The sequence below is a fragment of the Polyodon spathula genome, chromosome 2 (assembly GCF_017654505.1).
Source record: "Polyodon spathula isolate WHYD16114869_AA chromosome 2, ASM1765450v1, whole genome shotgun sequence".
Classification (NCBI taxonomy): Eukaryota; Metazoa; Chordata; class Actinopteri; order Acipenseriformes; family Polyodontidae; genus Polyodon; species Polyodon spathula.
The window spans coordinates 41,768,079-41,785,121 of record NC_054535.1 but is presented as its reverse complement, the minus strand read 5'-3'; the positions used below and the strand labels follow the sequence as shown (position 1 = coordinate 41,785,121).

Below are 17,043 nucleotides of genomic sequence, written 5' to 3'. Positions count from 1 at the left end.
TAACCAAGCACATTCTGTCAGTTACAGGCCATGAACTGGGGGACCAGGAAGAGTCACAACACCTGCCCAAGATCAACAGATCATTTGGCAGCATCTTTGTGATGTCATTTGTTAATCAGCACAATACAAAGTCACTGCACCTGCTCAAAAACAGAGTTTGTCATTTTTCGATTATATCTAGTGAATTTTATCTAAATATAAGTAATAAGTTTCTGTTGATGGTCAAATATAAGTGCTATGTTTCTGTTGTAAACCAGATTATGTTTTTTTTTTGTTTGTTTGTTTTTTTACATTGTCACAAAACTGTATAGTCATCACTCTGGTTACAAACGGTAGTGACATCTACTGTCAATATTTATGAGCAGTGGATTTTACCACCATGAGCTTAGAGTTGTAAATAACAATTGATACAGGATACACAGGTTACTTCAAACACATCAGATTTTCATTGTACGTTATTTGTACAGAACTGTATTGTGTTCCTTAACTACTATTAAAACTACTACTGTAATTAAGTGAAATCCAATAATGTTACACCCCATTTGAATACTCAAGGAACTTCAGTGCATCCTTTGCATAGCAACGGGCTCAACAACCACAAGCCTGTCTTTTTTTTTTCCAGATTTAACTTAAATCTTGTATTTTTTCAAAATATGTTTTTTTTTAAATGTGTACATCCAGATGTAATTTATAAATCTAGTTACAAGATTTAACATTTGGCTTAATCTTTAACTAAATATTAAATCTCTTAACTAGATTTAACATTTAACTAAATATTTAACTAAATCTTAAATCTCTTAACTAGATTTAACATTTAGTTAAATATTTAACTAAATATTAAATCTCTTAACTAGATTTAACATTTAGTTAAATATTTAACTGCCCAGCTAAATCTGGAGTTTGTATGCAAAAGCGCTTTGTGCTTTCACGCGATTTGATTGGCTCATGTAATGCTGAAATGTCCATATTTAACTAAATAAATGTGAAGTATAAAATGTAATTATGTAATATTATTGCCACCCCCCTCAATCTGCTGCCCTAGGTGGAAGCCTGTTCTGCCTATATGGTTACGTCTGTATACAGATCCATGAAATGAAAAATACATATAAAGACTATTTTTTACCTCAGATAAATTGTTTATACAGATTTAACTATGCTATTAGTTTGTAGCCATTTCAGCAAACAAACTTCAATACAGTGGTAGCAGTTTTTCCAACATCTGTTTTATTAAGGAAAAAATATTGCACTTTACAATAAGCTTTTAATGAATTTGTCATCATAGTACCAAAGCATTGTGAGCGACAAAAAGCACAGCATTATTATTATTATTTTTTTTTTGAAGTAGAATGTCGGCCGTTGATAATACTTTTGCATGCAACGCCTTCTTTTAATTGAGCCTTTTCCTATTTTGTGTGGTCTTCATGTTAAATAAAACCAGGCCTTTATTAGGACCAGTTATTTGAAGTCTTGTTGATTTATTGTAGTCAATCATTTTCTCATGCATGACTCTTGTATTTTATTATTTTTTTTAAATTAGGATTCCAACTGGTTCGGAAAGATCACAAGTTTGGAAAGATCCTGCAGAGTTCAGATACATTTCTTGTTCTTTTGTAATTGTTTCCAGTCCTGCTTTGGGAGGCTTCAACAAATATTAAAAAGGCAGATGCCTTAATGCACCTGTTGGGTTTCTTTTGAAGCTTCACTCCCCTCTTATGGTGACTGTAGTGTTTCTAGAGCCCCCCACAGTAGCCTTGCTTCCCTAGTTTATATGTACTAAGCACTAGGATACAATAGAAAGGCCCCCTCAAACTGTTTGACATTCTGCCTCTTTGCCCTGAGACCACAGTCACAGTGCAATTAGTTTGGGGAGGGAGATCTAGCCTTTTTGATTTTCTGTGTGTTGGCAGACTATTTCTTCTCCCACAAGGACACTCATAATGTCACCTGGCATGTACAATTATTCCAATTTTGGAGCTTTGTTTGCTTAATCGCAGCTCCCATTTGAATCCCTGGTAGAGAATCATATTGCTTTTTTCTGTATTTATGGAGTGCAGATTTCTAAAGAAGTAAAAATCTGCACTCCAGTCATTTCCATCCTGGAAGTTAAGAGGGGGAAACAATTGCCTAAAGCTTTTGAGAAATTTGTAGGCATCAGTAACTCAACAGAGAGTGATTTAGCTTTAGAAATGGTAGTTGTCCCAGTCAGGCAGTGATTCTTGCACACTACTGGGGAACCTTTGTATGTACTGTGTAAAGAGGTTTCCTTTATGCCAACTGAGCTTTGGTGTTAAGCTCTAGGTTCTCAAATATAGGTGCACTTGCCTGTTGTATTTAATATGGTGTCAGTCTGATAAGATAGAACGATGAAAGCCCAGGGTGCCTAATATAAATACTTTATTTATTTTGACTGTCTATGTACTATAGGTGTTTGTCTAGATGTGCAGTTGACAATGACATAATGATCAGTCAACACTTCTTAGAACAGTCATTTTGTAAGAAAACTTATGGTGTTCAGAACAGAAACTGCATTGTCCAACTTGTGAGTTTTACTGCAAACTCCTTTCAGTGTGACTTGCAGTCCTTCTTTAGAGGGGTGTTTGGTGAATTGAGAAACTATACAACCAAATTTTAGTTGTGGGGGTGTGACAGGAAATGACGTTGCGGTGATGGCAGGCCAGAAGTGAAAACACAAGCAAGTACTGCAGTTGAAAAAAGAGACACATGGTGCGCTGTTTATTAAAGAACAAAAAGGTAAATTAACAACTATCTTAGTGACGAGTGTTCATGGTCTTTATGTTACGAAATTTATGGTGTCGAGGCTGGCTTGTCCGTCGAAGAACCACTTTACTGAAACTCCCACACAAGCAGGAGAGCTGCAGGCTTAAAAACAGGTGGCACTTGAGAGGGTTTAAACCAAATTTTGTAATTATGGCTATGTACCCTCGGCCGCAATATTGCAGAAAAGACGTGGTTTTAACCAGTGAATTCCGACGAACAAACAAGAATACACAATAGTGAGCGTGCGAGCCCTACAACAACTTGAAAAAAATCTTAACACACGCGACACGTTCTGCTTCTTAAGAGTACAGTGTGAAACAAATGCATAATCACAAACACAAAAATAAACAAAACAAACACATAAAAGGGAGGGATGGGGTTAATTTCCCCTACCTGCCTGGGTTTATTATGTTCAGGTGGCTGGGGTTGATTAGTTGATTAGGTTGATTAACGATCAATCAGCGCCCAGCCACCTGATATAAAAGGAGGCCTCTGCTTCTCATTTGGGAGAAGGGAGCTGAGGAAGCAGGTTGGTGTTTGTTTTGTGGTTTTTTGAATTTTCTAAATCCAGTGAAGGCATTGCCCAGCCTGGAAACTTTATTTTTGTGAGTTTTGTTTTTGCTTTATTTGTGTTTGAGTATCTGTTATTTTGCCCTTGTGCACTTTTATTTTGTTTTATTTATAATAAAATAGTTATTTTTTTGAACTGCAGTCTGTCTCTGGGCCTCTATCCACTTGCCAGCCTGCCACATTTGGTGTCAGAAGTGGGATAGCGCCACCTAGAGGCTCAGAGCAGTATTTTTGTTTTGTTTGGTGGATTTTTGGGATAATTTTTTTTTTTTTTTTTTTGAAAAAAAAAAAAAAAAAAAAATGTGGAAAAAGAGCCGACAGTCGCCGTTTCCGCACGTTTCCGTCTTTTATCCTTATTGATAAAAGATACAGTCGGGAAGGATGCGAGCAGGTGGCGACACACCTGGCAGTCGGTTTCCCAGAGGTTGCTCTCATGGCATGGCGGTTAACTCCAATAAAGAGAGGTGAGCCGCCTTCCCGGGAGCCAGAGAGGGGTGAGCCGCCTTCCCGAGAGCCAGAGAGGGGGGAGGAGCTGCCGTCGCTCCCAGAGCCAGAGAGGGGTGAACAAATCACGAACACAAAAATACAAATATTCAGGCTGGGCGATAGCGCCTTCACTGTTCCTATATCTTTTCTCTCTGCTCTCGCTCTCCCGTTCTCCACTTCTGAACTCCCACACACAGCAGGAGAGCTGCAGGCTTAAATACAGTGGCCGAGGGGTTTAACTAGTTTGTAATTATTCTATTACCCCTCGGCCATTATCTGCACGAGTTTATTAATTGAGTGACTGCCGACTAGTTTAACAACGCACTAGCTGACAGCCAAACATTACCACAAGGTTTAAAAAAAAAAATAAAAAATACACGGCTTCGCCAACATTTCTATATATAAACAAATAAATTAATCATAATACAAACATAAAATAACACAGGGGCGGAGGGGGAGACCCCATTCTAAAAATACACTGTACAGGGCTGCTCGCCCTGTTACAGGGGGTAGTAACCAGGGCTTTACAAGATTATCACAAGCCCTCATGATGTACAGTGTTTTATTTTAGATTCATGTACATTAATTTTTCTGTACTGCACACTTTAGTTGGCCTGCTTGCTTTGGCTGCGTCAGTGTGGGTGTGGTTGAGGTGGTGCTGAACCACAGACTCTTTCTCTTTCTCACTTCTGAAGTGATAACCAGCGAGGCAGATAATGAGCCATGACCAAGACTCATATTCTGCATAATTAACAAGCAGTAAAGCTAGGAAGTGGCCAGCTGAGTACAAAACCATTGTGATTCTTGAAAGCTGTCCAGCCCGCAGCAGTGCAAGCCTGAGGTGCTGGTACATTTGAGCGTACTGTACAATTTGCAAGGGCAGTTCTGTGAGTTTAAAAAAACAAGATGTGGTTGGTTTTTTTTTTTTTTTTTTTTTTTTTTTCCCAAAAGTGCCAAATTGAATGGAGAGTAACACCTAATAATACTGCAAAATTAGGAGCCTTAAGGTTATACATTTCTAACTTCAATAGGAATTTTACTTCTTTGAAAAGAGCCACTGGTTGTGTCTACAGCAACTGAAACTATCCGTCTCACATCCTGCTCCAATTAGTTTCTTTGTAAATTATATCCAGTCATAAATTATAGTGCTCTGGCATTTTCATTATTTGGCTCAGCGTCTGTGACTTTTCATTTTCTTTCGTCTTCTTAAGTACCTAATTTGGAGGTAGTATTTCACTGCTCCTTGAAGTGACAAGTATAACTACTGCTGTTTTAAGCATAATAATATCCACCGTCATCGTTAGCAGCACCTATTATCAGCCTTGAAAGACAGATTCCTGAGAGATTCCTGCTCGCTTTCTACCAGTCATAAGTCATGTCCGTAATGTTGTAGCAGATATTTACAGTATATTATGCAAACATATACTATAGTATGGCTCTCTGACAAGCTTGTTTATTTGGTATTGTCCAGTAACAATTTACCATTTGGCAACAGTCCGCCACAATCACTTTCATGATCATATCTCAGAAAACTATTTTTCAGGGTTAAAGTATATACACACTTCCAGCAAGTCATGTGGCATCCATATTGCAGTCGTGTGGCATTTTGGCTTTTGTATGATCAAGACTTTTCACTTTAAACAATTGGCATCAAGTCTAAATAGGAGTATTGCCTAATAAAAATTGACTTCTAGTTAGAAGACTTTTCTGGCTTTATAAAGGCTTTTTGAATTTTGGCTTCAAGTTTGATACACAGCTTTATTTTATGTTTTTTCTCTATTCTGAATAATGTGAATGCAGACAACGGTGACCTAGTTCTGACGTCAGATTGGCTGTTATATTGAAAACAATATTTGATTAACTTTGTATGGACATTGTTTTTACGCAGTGTTATTCCACGGTATACATGCATTTGTATTATTTGTAAATGTGAAATAAATGTAGGAGAGGTCTGTGCTGTCTGTCTGGCGCATGCGTGGGTCTGCAGGAAGAGAGCAGTGTTTGGGAGGTGGGCCTTGGGGGATTGTTGGGCCTATAAAATAACGCTCTGTTGTTCCCTCAGATCTGCCCCTATAGAACGACAACAAGCTAGCAGAAGCTCTGCTCCAAGACCACGAATGACCGGAGCAAGAAAACAAGAAAAAAACCAAAGAAAATATAAAAATATTAGTAGCGAGGAAACCTTGGACAGCCCTCAAAAGTGTATAAAAGCAGGGTGAGGGAACAGTTGAGTGTAGGACGGAGACCCGGGCTGTGCGAGTAGTGACGGTTGAGGACGGTATAAAATAAGAACTTTATTTTATAGTTTTATTAAAACTATTTTATTTTCCCTTTTTTTTTATTGTATTGTCTGTTTTTGAGTAATATATTTTTAGGCACCTGCTAGTGTCTATGCAGTAGTTTTCTGTTACCATTGCTGGTATCAGGAAACAGCAGGCCAACAGTGCCACCTGCCAGTGAAAAATAAGTAGTGTACCCGAGTGGTGTTTACAACACTAACTTTCTGTCTCCTGTGTCAGTGAATTCGTCACCCTTCCTCACTGACATATTTGTTTTGTTAGCTTGGATTATTGTATTTCTCCAGCACACTGATTAAATGTATAGGCTGGTCCTGGGAGTTATCAAACAAACACTGACAAAAGACTCCTAGTGGCGAGTTTGCCCTAAAAACTACTATTATGCTAGAGGCTGTCCCTCATATAAAGACCAAAAGATCCCGCATTATACTTGGATTATCATTAGTCTGGGAAGAATTATTTCTGCAGCTTCAAACCTGCTTTTTGACATTCTGACCAATATTAAATTCCTCTGCTGCAGTCACGGTTTTGAATGCCAGTCCTTGGTAAAGTCTTGCAAAGCTGAAGCTGTTTTAAAGACTTGGAACCAAGGTCATTTTAATTCATTTTGTTTAACATTTCACTTTCATTGATGTTTACAGCGATTATTAGAGATCATTGATCCTGTTGCTCCAATATTGAGTTCTTCATTTGAATAGAAGGTAGAGCAAATTCTTCAGACACATTCTAAGCAAGCTTAAAGCCAAGTGAATACAGACATGAAGAAAAAAATAACAATTCAGTTTTGGAACAACGGAGTCCAGAGCCACTCAGAATAATTGCAAGCATTGTAAAAATGTTAAGGAAATTTATAACATAGCTATCAAAATGACTTTTGAAGCTACTTGTTTTTAAGTAAACGAGGTTGTGGTTAACATTCTTGGACTGCCATCCTTGAACTCTGAGAATACTTGTATTGCCATAGCTTGAAACAGTGTTAACTTCTATTTCTGCTGAGATTTCTCATACTTTCCAAACATTTAATTTAAATGTTGTACGAAAACATATATATAGTGATTGGCTGTCCATGGTTACAGTGGTCTTTTTTTTAGGGTTATATACACACTTCTAGCAATGTTTTTGACTCCTTGACCTAGTACAGCTTCCATATTGCAGTCGTGTGGCTTTTGGATGATCGAGACCCTTCTCTTTAAACAACTGGCATCAAATCTGAATAGGGGTATTGCCCAATAAAAACAGACTTCCAGTTGTTAAGACTGTTTGGCTTTGTAGAGACCTTTCTAATATTGGCTTCAAATTTGAAACACAACTGTATTTTATGTTTGTTCTCTTTTGTGAATAATGTGAATATACTGTTGGCAATGGTGAACTAGTTTTGATATAAGATTATTTTGAAAACAATATTTGATTAACTTTTGTATGGAGTGTTTTTTTTTTTTTTTTTTTTTTTTTTTTTTACACGATGTTATTCCACAGTATACATACATTTTTATGATTATTAAATATGAAGTTTTATACTGTGTATACAGTAGTATAGTGGTAATGTAGATTCCCAAGAGCCTTAACTTCAACTAAAATAATTTGAGAGATTTATGAATTTAGTGTTAAAGCCATTTGGGATGGGGTATTCTGAGGTCATAATACAACAAAATCTTTATTCCCCTTCCCGGTCATATGAATGTTGGTATATTTTACCAGAACATAAAGCTGCTTTTCACTTCACTGAATTATGACATGGGTGTCCAGAACTCAGGAAACTCAGGTCCAGGGTCCCACTACGTCCCATACAGATCACTGGCTCTGGCCCTCTGACTTCTCAGTAACTACATAATTCACTGTAGGTTTCTGTTCGTCGGTGCCTTAATGTTGAATTGCTACCTTGCTGTACAAAGCAAGCCTTTGAGCTTTCTTAGATTCTGACTTTTGTGCCCATATGACCTTGAGTTCTCAGTTTGTTTTCTAATTTGTATAATGTATTTTTTTTTTTTTTTTTTTTTTCAGAGCTCACGGACGGCCCGCTCGGAGGAGGACAGGGACTCCCTTTGGGACGCCTGGGGCCCTTGGAGCGACTGTTCGAGGACCTGTGGGGGTGGAGCCTCATACTCACTACGACGATGCCTCAGCAGCAAGTAACTCACAACCCTTAGTATCTTTTATTTCTTCTGAATGAAGAAATTTCGTTAATCACAACCTGAGACAACAGATTACCTGCCAATTATCGGTCATTATGTCTTACAAATACAATATTTTAATTAAGTGATTACAGCTTTCAGACATTGTTATACACTTATATTAATTATAGCAGATATATAATGAGTGTTTTAGTGACACATGCAGACTTAATTTGTACTTTACGATTACAAATGTATTATGTTTTGATTAGTCATTTACACAAATGGTTTTTGATGTACATGTAAATGTGTTAATTTTGACAGTTCTTGTAATCGCTGACATATATATATATAATATATATATTATATATATCTATATATATATATATATATATATATATATATATATATAATAATAATATAAATTCCTGGTTTTAATAAAAACGATATAAAAAAGGTTTAAATAATGTAATGCATTTTACCCAACAACTTTATCATCAACCGAACCTTATACAGAAACATATGGATTATGTAGGTATTATTAGTTAAAATGTGTTCAATATAGAAACTTCAGTACAGTACGAAAATACTACAGGCCCTTTTAAATTTAAGGCAAATTTTCAGAGAGACAAAAAATCATGTTTAACAGTAAAGCATAAAACAACAATCAATAATAATGTAACCTCTCCTTCCAGCCAGTTGTTTCTTAAGAGTTTTATGCATTAATGGTTTTTTTTTTTTTTATTATTACTCAAAAAATGTGCTTTTACACCCCATGTGTGCAATTCGAACATTGGTTCCAATTGCTGGAGCTGAGAGTTATTGCACAGGTACCTGTGGGTGGGCATGTCTTGCCCTCTTACTGGTAAGATATTATAATGTCATTGCTCTTTATGGATGTATGCTTCTATATAAGGGAAAAAAAACACATCCTCTAAAGATTAAATAAAGAAACATTCTCCTGTTCAGTGCAAAACTAAAAAGTGAATACGATAGTGGTTTATTGTTTTCTCCCGCATTTTATTGCAGAATGGTTCCCATTATAGGAAAAATGCTTGAATATTAGGTATGGACCATTCCAACTGTAGTTTATGGTCTGCCAGACCTTCTCAGACATGTCTCCTAATAGTGAAAATCAATCTTAAAATGAAACCAGCCCCTCAGGGTGTAATAGAAATACTCCAAACACATTTTATGTGACTGTTAATGACCCCTGGAGGGCCACTAGAGAAACGTGTTGCGTTCCCACAAAACTGGCTCCAGTTACAAACCCCACACTGGTCCCAAGCCTGTAATTGAGCAACAAGCTTATCACGTATGTAAGAAACCAGATATAATAGTAATCTTTTACCTTGCAGCATGCCAAGCCACAGGCTTTTTTAAAATGGTATCTGCACAAAAAATGGCAATGCTTCCTTATTTTGGATATTTATTTTGTGACTGAGTTGGTTTGGTTGTTTTTCCTCACAAAAATAAATTGTTACCAATTACTACCATGTATGTTTTATACTACTGGAAAATTAATAAATTATTTAATTGCTTTAGAAAACCCACACATAGGAGAAAATGACTAGCATGTACAGTGACATTTTTGTCATACATACAGTGGCTGTAAGCCCAAGTTTCACAGGTTTACGTCTTTTCTCACGTCGGATTGTGTTTTAGAACAGCTTGCTACTACCTATTCTAAAGCCAAACTCTCATAAATGCCTGTTTCCTCCCATTTTAATGCCAGTTAACAGTTACCCGTTTGAAGCATAAAAACACTCATTGAAATTTAGAAAAGTAGAAAATTGAAATGAAGCTTACATTGTGTGATGTTTTTGTTTTTTTCAGAACAAAATCAAGCATATTACACTTAAAAGCTTTAAAAAGAACCCCCTGAGATGTCAAATAGCTCAGTGTTAAAGTTGACAGTTGAAGGAACGACAATAGTTGCTAGGGCTGTCGTGGTTTGTAGCCGCAAGCACAGGTGTGATGTCTGGAACTTTTTTAAACATGCCGTACTGTTAATTTTCTATTGAGAAGGGACTGCGATATAGTAACCTTTGTGTCTGAGGGAAAAAAATATATATATTGTATTGCATAGTAATTGCTCAGTGAACTAAAGCACTGAAACTCTTCTTTGAAAAGGGCTAAGACTAAATCAGTTCCCCCAGCAGTTGGCTTTTGTGTTAGAATCAGAATTGTTTCAGGTGATGTTTGGCAGATCAAAGCCTTATTCAAGTTCCCTACAGAGGCCCAGGTGTAGCTGTGAAGTGGTTGTAAATACTCTATGGACAACGAGGCCCCCAGACTGCATATGCTAGCCACACACCACTCTGCCAACGAATTTGCTACAACTGAAAATTAAACCTGTAACGTACCAACACACAAACACATAGCACCAAAGACTGGTCCTTAGAATTGTATGTTTCAACCTCCCTTATAAAAGTTTGCACAGTAATTTTGTAGTTTTTCTCCCATGGTTATACTGTGCTTTTACCATGGGTTACATGGTTTGCAGTGTTTTTTAATATACTCTACCATACCCCTCTGGACTTTATAATGCTTACCTATGCTTTACCTTGCTTTCACTATGCTTTATTACACATTACTATTATGAGAAACGTTTATAAGGGCGGCACTGAAGGGACCACTCTCTCTGGGTCTTCATGAGAGTAAAGTTGAGCCTACCAAACCACTTGTGAACAATCACACAATACATTCAAAATGCTGAATCTATTAAATTTGAATACTCTTAGTTTGTATAAAGTGTTCTAAAGACATGAATACTATGTTTATTTTTACAGTGATTGACTTTCAGAAGAAAACAAGCAATTGAGTACTATGGTTTCGTCAGTTTCCTAACAAGTACACAGTATTCTTTGCCAAATCCAGTTTTCAGATGAATGCACCGTTCTCAGTAAAATGTCATCAATGAAAATATCAAAGGGTGGAGTCATAGAAATTTTTAATTGCTGATAAAATGTAAACTTTTGAAGGAGTGTTGATTGAATGTTTAAAAATAAATAAATACAGGGCAAATAGCCAGCTCTGCGCAAACAAGCTTTTATTAGTTTCTCTCTGGTTTCCCCAAGTGTCTATAAAATCCAGCATAAAGACCTATTTAAGAGTGTAAATGACAATCAGTCGGGAATAGAATTTAAAAATATAAGAGCTTTAAGACATTTCTTAGTTTTTTGTACTGGAATTACATTCTCTTTAAACAGCACGACCAGCTGAAAATCAGCAACACTGCTGACCATTCCTGGAATGTGTAACGGAGAATGGCATTTGGTTTACATTGTTATGGTCTAGTATTAGATCCTAAGTACTGTATATAATGAAACTAACCAAACATAATAAACAAGTTAAAATAGCCTAGGTACTAGCAGAGGCACTGTAATGTTTTGATTTTGTTGCCCATTTAAACAGGTGAAACTTATCTTGACCGGCCAAACGTTTATAGAAAGTAATTTTATTATGGGGGCTCCAGAGTGGTGCATCTAGTAAAGGCACTCAGCCGGGAGTGCAGGATGTGCCCTATAGCTTGGAGAGTGCCAGTTTGAATCCAGGCTATGCCACTGCCAAATGTGACCAGGAGTTCCCAGAGGGCGGCGCACAATTGGCCAAATGCTACCCCTGTGGCTGGCCGGGCGCCTGCAGGCCTGCCTGTGTGCAATTCAGAACTGTGTGGTCCTCCAACGTTGTCACCTGCCAATGATAAACAAAACTGCAGACAATAGTAGTATATATTCTGCTTATTGATTTAGTGTAGCAGGTTGAAAAGACATAAGAAACTTTGCAGATGCACAGAGAAACTAAATGAACACAACACCCCTACACACGTTAAAAAATGCAGCAGCAGCTCTACATTAATTATGAATACATGTACAACAATTTCCAACTTTTTGTAGCATGAGAAACAGAGGTGCATTTTGCAGTTTGTTTAATGCCATTTTGTAGCAATCAGGTACACTTTAGGAAAATCAGAATACAAAATGAGGCTATGATAAGTGACGGCTGTTCCCAAAGACACTGTCGTAATGACAAGTCAGTTTTGAAATGTTTGACTAAACCATTTGAATTTAAGTTTGATGATAATGAGTTCAAGTTACAAAACACTACTGTATCAGTTGTGAGTGAATTGCTATTGGTGCCAGAAAGGTGTTCCTGGTCCTTTAGGCGGATCATTTACAATGGGGAAAAATCAGTTTCACCACAAGGTTGTTCTCTTAGCCGAAGTGTTCTCTATACGCAGTGTCTACTGTACTTCCAAGCTCTGTTGAACAAAATTAGAATCAGTATTCCTGGTCTTGTCTACTCCCACATTATCCAATTAAATCCTGCTGTTGCATACGGTATGGGAACATTAGTACATCAGGTGGATTGGTTTAGGCAGTGAAACTTGTTGGTGGAACTAGGTCTAGGCCATCGGGGTAGTTTGTCTAACAATAGCAGAATGGACCTTGTTTTTACAACACATCACACCACAGTACATTTGTACAGTAATTTAGCAGTTTTCCCATGGTTATACACTGCATTTACCATACTTTTACCATGGTTTGCCATGTTTTCTATTATGCTTTACTACCTCCTCTGGGATTTACAATGCATACTTATGCTCTACCATGCTTTCACTATGCTTTATTATACTTTGCTTTTACAGTGACAAACTTATTTGGATACTAAAATAGGCCACACTGAAGCAAGTAAGTGCATGTGGACTATCGCATCAGCAGAATTTTCAAATTAACTTCTGGCCCTGCTGAGTGCGTGTTTGAATTTTGAATTGGACTCATTACAGAAATTTTCAATGGCAACCATGTTGCTACATAAACTCACCTCTGTCTTTTCAGCCTATATCATTTTTCAGCCTGTGACAGTAGCATAGGGGTTGGAGAGCAAGAAGACCAGCGGTTTTAGGCTGAAACACCGGTTTGACAATTTTATTGAATACAGACTTGACGCTTTTAGAAGTGTTCCAGCTCAACTGGGTGATTTCTTCTTTTGTTTTCTCTTTTTCCCCACTTTTGGTTTACAACATAGGAATGATTTTAACCAACAAAAAGAACAGAAAACAATAACTGTGAAAAACACTATAAAAACAAAGATGAATGTAGCTTGTTTTAACACGGTAACTGTCCCACAAAATAAGTATAGCTATTTCCCTTACTATACTTTTAACTTAAACTTTTTACTACAACCTTATCAATATGTTCCATTTTAATTTTCTCACCATGACCAGTCACCCACAAAATGGCCCCCAAATCTGTCTGAGCAGACTTTTTATATCCGTCCACCTGATTATTGATTAATTGAATTCCCCACCTTTCCTACTGAAAGCATGGAATTTCCAGAATGTACAATTACCCAGTTACCCAATTAACCAATTACAATGACCAATTAACCTGAACACATTTCTTTTTAACCTGTTACTTCCCAGCTTTTATCAGCTCCCTGCAGTCTTTTCTTAGGTTCTTCACATCAGGCAGGCTTTGTTCCTGGTGCACTTTGTTTACCCTGCAATAACCACTGCCTGTCCCATTGTTGCACAGCTCATTAGAACATTTAATGTAATTTTAAGTGTGACAGAAGCTTGTGGACTGTAGCGGTGCATAATGAAGTACAGCTGTGATCGTTGTATTCTCTTAGATGCCAACTTTACAAAATGAGTGCTCCTCATAAATGACAGAAAAATAAACAATAATAAATGCCTCCCTTCGGGTGGGCAAAAAAGAGATATACGGGGAAAGAACACCAAAAAATTGTATTTTGTATCCCTTGATTTTTCCATTGTTGATTGTATAGCTTTTGTGAATGCTTGTTAACCATCTAAGCTAGTTTTGTGGTAATTGCTGTGCTGGTTTTCAAAAGGTTTTTTTTTTTTTTTTAATATTATTTAAGCCTTTATGTAAATCCTTAAGATATATTAACCAAAGTGGCATCTGTGCTTATAAATATATTTACTTGGCCTTCACAAATTCACAGAATTTGTATTTTTAAATTTATTTTTAATTTTTTTTAAACAGAAGGACAGGAACTCTTATATTTCAAATTCTAAAGTGTTAAGCTGGACATGATGAAGTTTTAAATGCTTCTGCTTTCAATGGTTGCTTAGTTCCCACAGGTACCATATAACACTCTAGAGATGCCAAAGCTGTAAATTTGCAGTTTACTAGAAAGGGATTGCACGTTGAAGTGTGTGGCTCTTGAGACCTTTCCGAAACAAATTGAGGTATACAGAAAGTAGCTGCAGCAAATAATCTTTAATGTTGTCAGTGTCATGGTTAATGGAATTATACTATCACTATAAAAACTGCAATGTTACATTGTTATCTATATAGATATCATTTTTGTTATATATATATATATATATATATATATATTATATATATATATATATATATATATAGATATATATATATATATATATATCATATATTGTACGGTGATAGTAACAGGTGCCAGGAAAGTCTTCCTTTCGGAAAAAAGTTAAAGTGTTCGAGTGTCTCTGTATACCTTGTAAATCTGCGATTATAGATAAGTCAAGTCAGAATTGCATAGAGCCCAGTTATTCTTACTGATGAAATAAATAATACTGAAAAATATTATACTTATATATGTATATAAAAATATATACATTCCAAAGATAAAATGAATAAGTCTAACTTAAGCTGCAGTGAAATATGTGATGATGTCATTTAGCTGAGAGCTGCCTCTTTGTATGAAATTGAAGCAACAAAGTTATATTCTAAATCTAAAAGCAAGGTGCCTTACACTGCACTACCAAAGTAGAAACTGTATTTAACTTTATTTTCCCTTTGAAAAGTAGTAAGCTGAAGATTTGAGGACCTTATCTTTCACAACACACCCTAGAAGCTACCCTGAACCTGAGTATTGCATAAATGAGATACAACTATAAAAACTATATGCATCTACAAGAAATTATTGTAAGTCACATCCCCATTGGGACCTATTAGCAGTGTCCACACTTATGATATCGCTGAGAGTGTAGCTCTCACACTCAGAATGTCAACGAAAAAGCATTCTAAATGTTTAAAGACAACAGGTTCTGTAAAAAACAGATTATGCATGTTAATATCAGGTTTATATTATGACTTATAATATGCTTCGAAGTGTTCGTGGCTACCTCTAATCAAGTTGAGAGTGTGCTTTCTCTTGCACTCTTTGTATGACAGACCCGAGACAGCACAGTGTGTGAGAAATACACTCTCAGCTTGGTTAGAGGAAGCCACCGAACACTTGGAAACATTCATAAGAAGGTTATGCGTCACATAAGACTTAATTAGTACAAGATTAGTTGAAGTGTTTGTCATACCTCAGAAATTAAGGTTTTATTTGAAGTTATGGATGCATACTGTAGGAGACATGTTTATGGTTCCTGAGGGTGTAATTTTGGCTCATGTTCTCTGAGCTGGCAGCATGTAAATATTTCCTTTGTAACCAAGGATGTTTCTGCCGGTTAATGCAATAATTGTGAGCAGCAACTATTCATATTGAACCCCTGAGTTATCCATTGTGGTGAGTGGTGTGCTCTACTGTTTCACTCGTTAGTGTTAATGATAGAGTCATGTACCCCGGGTGGTCTATCTCTTGTTGCTTGGCAGGTATTACTGTATTCTGCCCACCTCCACTCTGGGCAGCAGGTTGGCGGAGATCCTGTGCTTGCTTGGACTGCCATGCTTTCACCTTGCCCTTGGATTCTTGCAATCAATCATCATGTCTTACACTGGGTGGTGCTGACAGTTTTGGCCACCAGTGCCTAGCCAGAGCCCCCCTCCCATGGCTAGCTCTGTGATATAACAATATCCAGACTTTACTTGTGTATAGGAAACTGGATCCCCCCACACATACATACATTATTGTAAAACATTGTTTTTTTTGTTGTGCTGTCGGCTAGTTGTATAAGAGCATATGTAATTCTGTTGGGCTTATAGGGTTGTTTACAGAAGAACTGTATAAAACCAAGAACAGAAAACAATCATATTTGTTTTGTTTTTTTATATAATTTTTGAAACATTTGGTTTATTCTAAATCAGATGCTGGTATAGAAAATTGAGTTAAAGGTTAAATAATGATTAGAAACAGCAACAAACTACTCTTTTTTTAATATAAATTTAGTAGTCGCCAATTGTTTTTTTTTTTTGATAATTTAGAGTAGCCAATTATTTGTGGGGGGGAGGGTTGTACAGTAATCTACCATTACAGGCTGTGACCTGTGCTAAAGTAACCTGAAATATATTACTTAGCTGTTCGGTTCTAGTTTTGTTAAATTCAATAGATGTTTTTTTTTCAAAAAGCAGGAGTTAAGATTTGGAAAATATGGCCCAATAAGTCTTATGTGATGTGATGTGCTGTGATGTTTTTGTTTAACAGTTTCTAAAGATTTTACTGACAACAATGCTTGCTATATTAAATTGGAAATACTTTACCCATAAATTGTTTGATACAATTGTCTTTACTTGATTTACATTTTCGCAAGCCATTATTAATACAAATACTAACACATAAAATGCCATGCAGAACACTCCACAAATACCTACTTCAGAATTCCACAGTTTTTTGCATATTTTCCCACATATTTGGACTGACTCTACTGATGGGTATTTGTGTGTGTTTGTTTCTTATGTAGGAGCTGTGAAGGGCGGAATATCAGATACAGGACATGAAGCAATGTGGTAAGTAAATGTTCAATATGGAATTCAACTGCGAATCGGCAGCTGGGTGGTTCTGTTCCCTAATGTGCAAGTGAGAAGATGGTCTCACACCAGAGACAGGTCAAACTTGTCATATTT

At 36.6% G+C, this 17,043-nt stretch overlaps 1 pseudogene; it reads left to right on the top strand.

Annotated features, from left to right (window-relative positions):
- The window catches only part of LOC121296558, an 84,134-nt pseudogene that overhangs the window by 3,717 nt on the left and 63,374 nt on the right, over nucleotides 1-17,043 (top strand).